This window comes from Ursus maritimus, unplaced genomic scaffold (genome assembly GCF_017311325.1).
Source record: "Ursus maritimus isolate PB19 unplaced genomic scaffold, ASM1731132v1 scaffold_36, whole genome shotgun sequence".
Taxonomy (NCBI): Eukaryota; Metazoa; Chordata; class Mammalia; order Carnivora; family Ursidae; genus Ursus; species Ursus maritimus.
Genome location: NW_024426230.1, coordinates 24,673,369 through 24,684,955, shown reverse-complemented (window position 1 = coordinate 24,684,955; position 11,587 = coordinate 24,673,369). Strand labels below are relative to the sequence as shown.

The window sequence follows — 11,587 nt, the reverse complement described above, 5'->3', positions numbered from 1 at the left end:
AAATCCTGTGGTCGCCATGGCAACAAGCCCTGAGGGCGGCGGGTCCTGACCCTCCCTGGGGCTAGGGACCTGGGGCTGAAGTAGCAGGACGAGAGGTTTCTGAGTGGTCTAGGCCTGAAAGGTAGGCAGATGCGTCTTCCAGGGTAACCGCATCCTCCCAATCACCACACACGCATTTGCCCAGGATTCAACCCTTTTCCTCTTTCAGCAGTTGTCTTTGAAAGCTTTGAGGCACCTGTTACCAACAGATTTATCTTTCTGGTCTCTTTTGATGGCGCCTCCACCAAAGCCAGCTTCAAGAAGAGTGCCTTTAACAACGTTTAGCTAAGCCACTCTTCTGCTCAGAATTCTCCAATTGTCCCCCACATTTCTTAGACGGTCTCTAGAATGGTCCAGTAGGACCTGCTTGACCTGTTCACATTTGGCCTCATCGACCTCATTTCCTCCCACTCATTCCCTTTGCTCCAGCAACACTGTCCCTCACCTAATGTCAGACACCTTCCCGCCTCTGGGTCTTTGCATTCGATGTTCCTTCCGCTTGGGACAATCTTACCCAATACCCTGTATTCGAACGGCTCACTCTCTTGCCTCCTTCAGATTGTTGCTCAGATGTCAACTTTGCAGTGAGACCCTTCTGAACACAATTGCTGCCACTAGTCTCAGACACCCCTAACAGGCATGCTATATATTTTAATTATCATGTTATTTTTGTATTTATGTATTGCTCCCCTCTGCACATCCTAGAACATAAGCTTCGTGAGGAAAAAGATCTTTATAATGTTATGCCCACCCTGCTTAGAAGAAAGGGAACCACACTTGAGTTGTGTGGAAATTTCACTTTTAATTTTTAAGTAATTTGCTTGGTTGGGATGCAAAGGGTAGGGCAGGGATCCAGGATTATTGTAGGGAGATTTTCTTCACATCATTGAGTTTCAAGCCCAAGGATCAGACAGGACAGTAAAGATGGTGTTCAGGCCTCAGCTATGCCCCACTCAGGGTTTCCTAGCATTTCTTGGAGACTAGAAAGGCTAGCCTCTGAGAGAGACCATGGGGTTAGGCTGAAACACTAATATTTTATTTACAGCAAGAAAAGAAATAAGATATCATTTTCAGTAATCAGGGAGGTTTTCTCAATTCAGTATTAATTGAATGTGATCCATGTTTACAGTTATTTGTGTTCTCACAAATAACCTATTAAATCTCATTCGTACTGAAGGAAATTTAAGTCAGCACAAATTTGAGCCCTACTAGACATATGCATCTATTTTTAAAACATTTCAATTTAACTTTTTAAAAATGATATTTAATTTTGAAAGTTTTCAAAACGAGTTCACGGCCAATTTTTTTCTTCATGTTATGATTGCACTCTTAAACTGCTAACTATAGCCTATGTTAAGTTGCCTTTCAAAACTATCTTTGGAACTAAGAAATTAATCACCCTGTCTGAAAAAAGAACTTGAGTCACACACTAATTAGGGCGGTCAAACCACGGCATTAGTTTTCTGTGAAGTCTATACTTTATCCATTAAAAACAAATGCCACCTTTTAATCTTTGTCAAGCCCTGTATAGATTTGAATACCCTTTTGTTTTATGGATGATGGGAATTGTGAGTGGACACTGGTGAGGACTGGGTTGAAATTTGGATGTCCGTTAAAAAAACAATAATGTCAAAGTCCTTGAGACATGACATAAGTAAGCTAGAAAAGGAAGGTTGGTTCATTGGAAAAAAAAAAAAAAAAGATCATTTCTTCCTAATCTTTTGCACACCTTTTCCAAAATCATGAATAGGTATAATTTTTGTCTAGTCAATATCAGAATTATCAAACTGCCAAAAAAAAAAAAAAAAAGAAAGATGACAGATTTTAACATTTGCTTACCGTCTTAGGTGAACAACAAGCATTTCTCCCCCATCTTATCTTCTTAAGGTAGTTAATAGGCTAACGCCAGATTTTCTCATGTAGTCTACTCATGTTCTGTTTCCACAAAAACTCATGGGCCAGAATTTCTATGCCTTTCAAAACACAGGAGAGCAAAGAATTACATTAAGTAGTTTCCCCAAAGTTGGGCAGTTAGTTTTCAACATACGTTATTACCAGACATGAAAGTTTTCATTAATGTTTTGCCATATTAATTAGTCATTTCTAGGGATAAAAAAATTCTGTGAATAACTATTTCCCTCGAGCACCACGTCATCATCTTATACATTCAAGGCAAAATGGCTGGAATTTGTTTTTAAAGAGGTTTTAAAACCAAATGTTTGAAATTCATAGTTGTCAATTGACCAAATTAAAGTACTTCTTGCACATATATTATGACCTTCAAAATCCATGAAAAGTAATACTGCATGAAGTAGCCGTCTAAGACAAATACCTACTAACAGTTTTCATTTAGCACCAGCACTTGCTATATTTCTTTATGCATCTTAGGTTGGTATAAAGAATTGCTACACAAAAAAAATCATTTTGTAGGTGCTTTCAAATAGGCAATTGGAACCATTACTACTACTTTGTAATTTTAGCAATTCACATTTCTAAGTCTAACATTATCCTTAAATTCTTGGTGTGTTTTTTCAATCATTGAATCAGTACACATGAAATCATTCTGTTGTATTTGTGCTATTGAGCAAGAATTTTCTTTTCCTTTCTGTACTAACCACTCTGAATCTTGTCTCAAATGTTATTTTTCTCCTACCTTTTTTTTAAATGAAGATTTGCAATTTAAGCAACATTTTATTTTTTAAAGATTTTATTTATTTTAGAGAAAGAGCCAGTGTGTGGGGAGAAGAGGGGGAAGCAGAGGAGGAGGGAGAGGGACAAATAGACTCCCACCCTGAGTGCAGAACCCACAACCCTGAGATCATGACCTGAGCCTAAACCAAGATTCAGATGCTCAATCAACTGAGCCACCCGGTGCCCCAGCAACATTTTAAAATAAACTATCAGTTATGTTTCAATTTTCAAAGTATTCTGGAAAAAATATCTATTTTATAGTATGTTGGCATCTCATCAAATATTCGTGTAGCAAAGTGTGTTCTTTAATGTAACTAAAATGGTATTCAGTTAACTATCAGCAGTAAGCACAATATAATCTAAATGTTCTTATGATACAGATAGCAGGTAGTAGATATTCATGTTTTTTTATATTTTTAAAATTTACGTCTAGTAAAATCAGAACATTCTGTGCTCAGTGGTACAAATATTAAGGAGAATGTATCAGAGAAGTCAGTTGTTCCTCTTTGTACTGAGGCATAATAGAAAGAGCTAGATGACAGGGGATCCCATTCCAGACCTGATGCTGCCACTTACTTGCTAATAACTTGAAGCAAGTCTCATAACTTCCATGCATCCTACACACAAGTCTATATTTGTGGAAATATTTTAAAAAGATAATTTAAATGTTTATAACTTACTCATTTCAGTTTGGCACAAGAGGATGTTTTGTGTAAAACAGAAGTTGTTGTCTCCCTAGTCAACAACTATTTCATAAAAACCTCATCCCCCAACTTGGAATACTTTGCTCGCTCTTTTCAGAGCACAGGATGCAGTAAAAGGTTACTCTTGAAGGTGTGCGAAAAGGGTGAGCCACACCCTCATGGGTCCAGAGAATTATCTGTTGAAGTAAGCTCAAGAGATAAAAACACTACACAAAGATTTATTTATATATTAAGCAAAGGCATTTCGTTTTTCAATAACGATGCTAAAATGGTAGTTGATAGGGGCGCCTGGGTGGCTCAGTTGTTAAGCATCTGCCTTCGGCTCAGGGTGTGATCCCAGGGTCCTGGAATCGAGCCCCGCATCTGGCTCCTCCGCTGGGAGCCCGCTTCTTCCTCTCCCACTCCCCCTGCTTGTGTTCCCTCTCTTGCTGGCTGTCTCTCTCTCTATCAAATAAATAAATAAAATCTTTAAAAAAATAAATAAAATAAAATAGTAGTTGATATCACTCAGTTTTGTCAGATTCTCCAAGGAAGACAGTGTTATCACTCTGAAGTAGCAGAAATTGTTCTTCCCATGTATACCATAAAACAATACTATTAATTGAAATTTCAGGTCATGTCACAGTTTGCTTAAAGAGGAAATTATCATAGCTACCTGTTATTGACTAATAATAATGCACAGTCAAAAATTATCGTTACTTTCAGTACAGTAAATGCTGTCATCTAAGTATTTCTCAAAGTGTGTGTATCCATATATCTCAACCCTGGCACAGAGGAGGAGAGAACACATTATATGGTAGAAATTAAGAACAAAATAGTTTTAAATATCATTGTTATCAATTTTATCAGGGACTCTTGGTTATAAGGCACAGAAAACCCACTTAAGTGATCTCAGAGGATTTCATGGGGAATGAAACAAATCAACTCTCAAGGAAAGCAGAACTGGAAAGCTAGGAAACTAAGTTTATTTTCTGTATCAGTGAGGTTGGATTAAATTATGCTACAGTAACAATTTCCTAATCTCAGGGAATTACAGCAACAGTATATAATTTGTCACTCCCCTCAATGCTCACTGAGAATCGCCTTCGGCCGTTCTCCACATCTTCTTATTCTTGAAAGCTGAAAGAGCATGTTTGGAGCATGCCAACCGTAGGGTAGAGGGGGGAGAACAATGCAGAACCACTCAATAGTACTTCAGGTTTCTACTCAGATGTGGCGTGTCACTTCTGCTTGTGTTGATTGGCTAAAGCAAGTCATGTGGCCCTGCCTGATGTCTGTGCTGCAGGAAATACACTCTTCCCACAGAGAGAGGCACCAGAAAAGGACCCTGTAGTGGGGGCTGGAGAATATTTTGAACAAATAATACAATCTGTCACATGTTTAACTCTCTCATCTCTGCTTCTGTCTTTTGCAATGGGCCTCTTTGGCTTGCACAAGCCCTGACAGGACCCAATGTAGCGTGACATTTCAGTGCAAGTGTCCACTGTCATCTAACAAGAGTGTCTCTTCACATTTTCAGCTTTAGAGAAAGAATCTGATAGGCCCAGCTTATGTCAGGTAACGACTGATGACTGTCTGGGCCATGATCCCACCCCCTTGGTGAGGTGGATGTAGAAGCCTAGGCTGGGACAAGTGAGGCACTCACCTCAGCGGCAAAACTTGACGGGGCACTGAAACTCAGTAATCAAGAGTAAAAAAAAAATTGTAATGCAATATCTTAAAAAAAAAAAAATGAATGCAAAAAATCCATGATCAACAAAATGTCAACATTTTAAATGAAGGCGAGATCAGTAACAGTGCCATGCTGAGCCATAATCGACCCTGAGTCAAAAGGAAAAATCAATAATATCGGTCCCATCTTTGTTTAAAATTTTGACCTTTGTTCCTCATAGAATCTTTGCATTAATTTTTGTTTTTAAGAAATACTACATTAAAATAGTATTGATGTTGATTCCTGAGGATTTTGGTACTCCCTTAAATTCCACATCTGAGGAGAATGCCTCACTCCCCTCCCCCCAGCCCCAGCCCTGATGGACAGAGTCACATGATACAACACCTGGCTCCCAGTTTGACTGTTCAGCCAGAGAGGAGCTCCAGGCAGAATGCCTTGGAGAGCGGCGGGAGCAGGGAGGCACTGAGCAGCACTCAGAGGAAGCCATGCTGGGTGCAGACGAAAGCTCTTTGGCTCTATTTGGATCTTCCGCATTTTAGCTACAGCACTAGTTTCTTGAGCTGCTTTGATGGTGAAGCAGTAGAGTTGATGATGATGGAAAAAAAGGACAGGAAAGTATAGAGAACACTGAGAGCTAGAGCTCAGTGCTTTCTCTCCCCAACTATCCACCACCAAGTGGTTTGTGTTGTTGTCACTGTCGTGTACTCTCGTGAACTTGGCCACATCAGAGCAAAGCAGTCCCTCACTTCGCTTATTTTTGAGTGGAGGAAGGAGGACAGAAGGTGCCATAACATGGTTTTGTACTCACTATGGGTACCTCTTTTAAAGTATGGGGTTGGGCTGGGAGTGGGAGAAAAATAAAACCACATAGTTTCATGTCGGTAATTTCATGTGTTTATTAGAAGGAAGGANGAGCGTTAGTAACCATGGAGTTCACTGTTTTGTGTTTTTTGTCTTTTGGCCTCATAACAGCAGTGCTCTTCTTGCTCTAGTTAATGCTTCGCTCACCACCATATTCCTGCCTCTGCCCAGTCCCTGCGATTCTGGTGGGCTACCAATCCAGTACCCTGCCTTACCCGGCCAAGTGGGAGGGCATGGGACACAGGCCGGGCCAATGGCCACACCCTATCCCTCTGGCCAAAGTGATTAATTTAAAAGATTAGCATGTAACTTGAGCCAGTCCAATCAGTGTCCTTTTCTGGGGTTTATATACACTGAGTCAGGGACAGAGGAGTCTTACTAAAAGCCAAGAGCTTCCAATGTCCATGCCTCTTCCTACTACCACTACATCAGTAGAAGAATATAAGGCAACCCACAGAAATACAGAGCTGAGAAATGGAGAGAGAATTCTGAGAACAGTATTTGAGCCTCTGGAACCCATCATGAGTAAGGCCAGCTACCCCCTCCTGCCTTTTGAGTTGCCTGAGTCAATAAACCTCCCCACTTTTTTGCTTTAGCTAGTTTGTGTCAGCCACTTTCAACTGAGAAATCCTCACTTATAAAAGCATATGAATTAACACATGTGAACATTTGTATTTGAAGATATTCTTATTCATTCTAGATATTATCTCTAGAATACTATACTTGGAAGGCTGCATTCTGATGGCCCCCCCAAAAATGAAAAGCAGTTTTGATTCAATGAAGCAGAAATCCTAGGATATTTAATCTAATACTGTTTACTCATTCACTGACTGTATAGCCTGTACTAGCTTATTGGGCAATAGACTGGACAGGGAGGTTCCGAAATCAAACTTCTGCCAATAATCAGTTTTATTTGTTTTCAAAGGCAGAAAACCTCTGAAGACATACAACTTGCTTTGACCTGTTCTCTGGGTCAGAATTTCTCAATCTGTGGTCCCACGAAGTTTCCATACTTAAATAATTTTGAGACTCTCCACTCTAAACATGCTCCTCCTGGCTCACATTGTACATTATTATATCAATGTATTGATCCATTCTGCAGCAAAGAAACCTGCTTGATTTAATCTAGAGTTTTCTAAACTTATTCGACTTTGAATAAGTCTTAATTTTTTCCAGCTTTATTGAGATACTATTGACATATAACACATGTAAGTTAAAGGTGTACAAAGTGATGATTTGATACCTGTATAGATTGTGAAATGATTGCCACAATAAGGTTTGTTAGCACCTCCATTCCCTCACATAATTACCTTTTTTGTGTGTGTGTGGAGATAACTTTTAAGAATTACACTCTTAACGTTCAAGTATATAGTGCTGTTTTGTAAATTATAGTTACCATGCTGTATATTAGATCTCTAGAACTTATTCATCTTACAGCTGGAAATTTTTACCCTTTGACCAACATCTTCCATTTCTCCAGTCCCCAGCCCCTGACAACCACCATTCTATTCTCTATTTCTTTGGCTTCAGCTTTTTTAGATTCCACATGTAAATGAGAACATACAGTATTAGTCTTTCTTTGACTTATTTCACTTAGCATAATGCCCTCCAGGTCCATCCATGATGTTGCAAAAGGCAGTTAAATTCTTTAAAATGTATGGCTGAATAATATTCCTCTGTGTGTGTGTGTGTGTGTGTGTGTGTGTGTGTGTACACGTGTGTACCACATTTTCTTTATCCGTTCATCTGTTGATGGGCACTTAAGTTGTAGAAACTCTTTTTTAGTGCTAAATGAGTTTGGGAAACACTATTCTAGCCAATAATGAGCTAATAAGTCAGTAAGAAAATAAGCATTCTTAATTTCTGGTGTATGCAGAGTAGAGTACTCTAAAACTCCAGCCTAAGGATAAATGTCCCAAATAAAACTACCTTAAATCTTATGTGAGTCCTTAAAACAAGTATTAAAAGTTAAATTTATGTTATTCTTTTAATATTAAAGTCAAAGATAGAGGAAAAACAATGAATGTGAATTTTGTAGTGTATATATATATATATATTCAATATATTTTGCTTCCCTTCATATTGTAAATAACTGAAAAAATTAGTTTAGGGATCAGTAATACTAATATAATATAATTAGCATTAACTGCTTTGATTTAGGCATTGTGTACATGATGCTAAATGACTAATTTGATTGAGTTTGTCATTAAATTGTGGTAGATAGAAATAGATTGTATTTAAAGTACTTATTAAAGCAAAAAAGATGATTTAGCTGAAAGGTTAAAAACCCTAAAGGTGCCCCTGTGACAGCATATCACAACAACTTATGAAAGTTAAAAGAGCAGTGCTTTGCCTGTTACCTTCCAGGCTTTGCTAATATTTTCAAAATGACATCTGGAGTCAGTTTGTAACCTTGGAAGAAGAGTTAGCTATAAAATGGCCCCCAGCAGTGTACCTAGATTATTAGAGATGATCTAGGTTTTGTCAGCAGCATGTCTAATTTATCCCAAAAGACATGTCAAACCCAAACACACTTCCCCGGGGTGTTCTCGCAAGCAGTTTCATCCCAACCCTAAACCGGACCTTTGTCTGAAACTGAGAACTATCTCAGAGTGAGAGTGTTCAGAAAAACCCAAGCAGAATGCCCAGAAGACACTTCACACATCGTCATGGAAATCATCACAATCTCATTTCATTTTGGTTTAGCCCTGGCTTTGCCGTCTTTTTAACTTGTATGGCTTACAGTGCAGCATTTTGGCCACGGATCCAGCCATAGTCCCATCTGCCTGTATAAGTTACCTCTTCCTTCTTGACCTGTGTAGCCTTCCAGCTTCCCCCACAGAGCCCTCTCCCTGCCCACCAGCCCTGCCCTCCAGCATTTTCTTAAACTAGACCTTCAGATCAACTGAGCCAGCGTCACCAGCCTCGAAGCAGACCAGCCTGCCAGCAGGAAGCTGAGTGCTGCTCCCTGTTCCCCCAGAGTCACTCCTGTACCAACGGCACCCCCACCCCAGCTGGGCTGAATTAGAGACACATTTTTTTCTTAACTGTAGAAAGAGAGTTTTCTTCATTTTGACTCCTCAGTTTACGCTGACAAAGCAAGAACACTTGTCTTGAGTTTCTAGTCGTGAATAAATAAGCATCACTGACTTTTTTCTCTTCTTCAACATGCCTGTCCCTAAAAACTCACTTACTCATGGTCTCAACTACTACTTGCGCCGGAATGTCTGAAAAAGATCCGGTCTTCTCAGTCCCATTCCCTTTCACAATGTGTTCCCAAACTCTCTTCTATCTTCTGTCCACCCGCCTCCTTAGCTCCCCTCTCTGAGTTCCAACACTGAGCATCCCCCACTGTATGATAATTGTGCATGTTAGAATTTTCCACTGAACCCTACTAACTCAAAGCCATAGATTATTTCTTATATGCCTTTGTTTCCTCCATTAATGCTTTTAGATGTTTGAAAAAGGTTTAATGAAGAAAAGTTAGATTAATGATTAGCAAATATTCCAGTATTTTAAGTTTTTCATATTAGCCTGATAATAATAGTGAAATTTGAAAGCCTTCTGTTTTATACTTTTATTAAAAACTTACTGAGTGCTTACTACATGCCAGGAACTGTTCCAAGCTGTTTCCAGGTACTTTCTCATTTAATCTTCAGAATTCACACAAAATCCTATGAGAAAACTGGGGCACAGAAAGATCGTACAGTCATACCAGGCATAAGTGGCAGAGTCAGGGTTTGAATCCAGGCTGTCTGACTCCAGAGCTCATGTATTGAACTGCCATTCTCTCCTACCATCTGATAATCACAGGAAATGCATGACCTAGAAAACACCGTCTTATGGTCCTATAAATTATAATGACATAACAAATAAACGGAGTTCCATTAGTTCTCATGCATGAAAATTACTAAAAAATTAAGTCATTTGTCCCCTGAGTTTCCTTGTGATAAAATAGATTTAAAAGAGGAAAATAAGGAGCAGAGGGAAGAGAAAGACAAGTATGTTGAGTATTCCATAGACCAGATCCTTGGAGGCATACTGGGTAGGCCAGATTCCCTTGCGACGGGTCAGTCCTGCCTCCTTGTCAGAACCAGTCAAGCAGCAGATAGGCAGTGGGGTTCTATCAGCTCAGCCATTGATGCATTGTCCTCTTGTAACAAAATCATCATCTTAAAATTTACAGACACAAATGACATAAAAGATTAGGTTGAGGTTTTCTGGCATTTTCAGCATCTTTATTTCTGTAGATCTAAAACATTTATAAGTCTATCTTGGAAAACACAAAAATATGTTGAAACCCGTAAGCAAGTTTATGTTCTGTTTACTTTCCATTTTTTCTTGGACCTTTTCCTGAGGTGTTTAAAAGAGAATACATACATTCCTTTTCAAGAATATATGCCTGGCCTGCCTTTTCCATAAATACAAAAAGGAATATATGAATTAGAAAAGCCTATTGTTTAAGAATGGGTTTAAGCACTGCCAAATAAAACTTGTTTTTCATAAGCCTTGCATAGAACCAGAACTGTGTGTCTTATACTCAGAGCTCTGCTCAAAGAAGAAACTGTTCCTTAAAGAATTGGCTTTGGAAGTAGAATGCTAAACGTTGTTCTTTGGTGTGGGAATAGCCACCTTCTGTCATTAGCCAGTACACATAGATCGTTAATTCTCATCTACTGCTGATTTATTCATGTGAAGCCGACTTTTCAGCCAGATAGCACCCAGTCCGCTTTATTGAGATTTTTGTTCATCCTCTCTTTACTCTTACTTTGCTTGCAGCTTGCATTTTAAGAAGCAACTGTTTGACACCAAATACTTATGCCTCTCTCCCATGTGCCAGGAAAAGCCGGGGAGAGGGCCGTTGCTCTGACCCATGCTGTACATCAGTCTAAGACATTATCGGATCTCTGACAAAGCAGGTTGCAGAGGGAAGTAACTGTGAATATGGGAGGTCCAACAGTTTCTACCTAAGGCAGCTCTTCTTCAGAGGCGTTTTGATTTTGTAGGGAGCAAATGCTTGCAAGGTCCTATATATACAGGCTCAACTGTAATTACAATTCACCCGAAGCCAAAGGGAAATAACTCTATAATATAATCTACCGTTTTTTATTGTCTGTACTGTAACTTCTTGTCATCACTACAAACAGCCAACAGCTGATTTTACTATAGATATGTGTAGTACATTACAGAGTACTGCTGCTGCTGTTTATGCCATCACCAGACACACCAATTCATGATAAAAGGGATCACGTGATAAAATGGTGTTGCCTCTGCTGAGCCATCCCCACTCCTACATTGTGAAATGGGATCCCAAGAGATGAGTCCCATAAAGTCAAATGTAAAACCGGACTCCCATCCAATCTGATACATCTCACATGGTGCAGATAAATCTGTGGTGCTTTTAACAATCAGTTGTTATTGATTTCATTGACCACTGATCATCTGGCCCAGACTTAACAAGGAAATATGATAAAGAGCTTTCAGCACACAATCAATACAGTGTGAAGAAGCTTTGCTGTTTACATTCAACTCATGTTATCTGGCTACGTTCTGCCATTATGGAAGCAAATCTGCCATTAGAACTAAAATATTGTTCAGTATTAAATAAAATTTTCTCTAC

The 11,587-nt window shown here is 39.2% G+C and overlaps 1 protein-coding gene across 2 annotated transcripts in view; it reads left to right on the top strand.

The window, feature by feature from the left end:
• Positions 1–11,587, top strand: part of TRIM9 (tripartite motif containing 9) — a 105,556-nt gene that overhangs the window by 1,508 nt on the left and 92,461 nt on the right. The window lies entirely within an intron of this gene.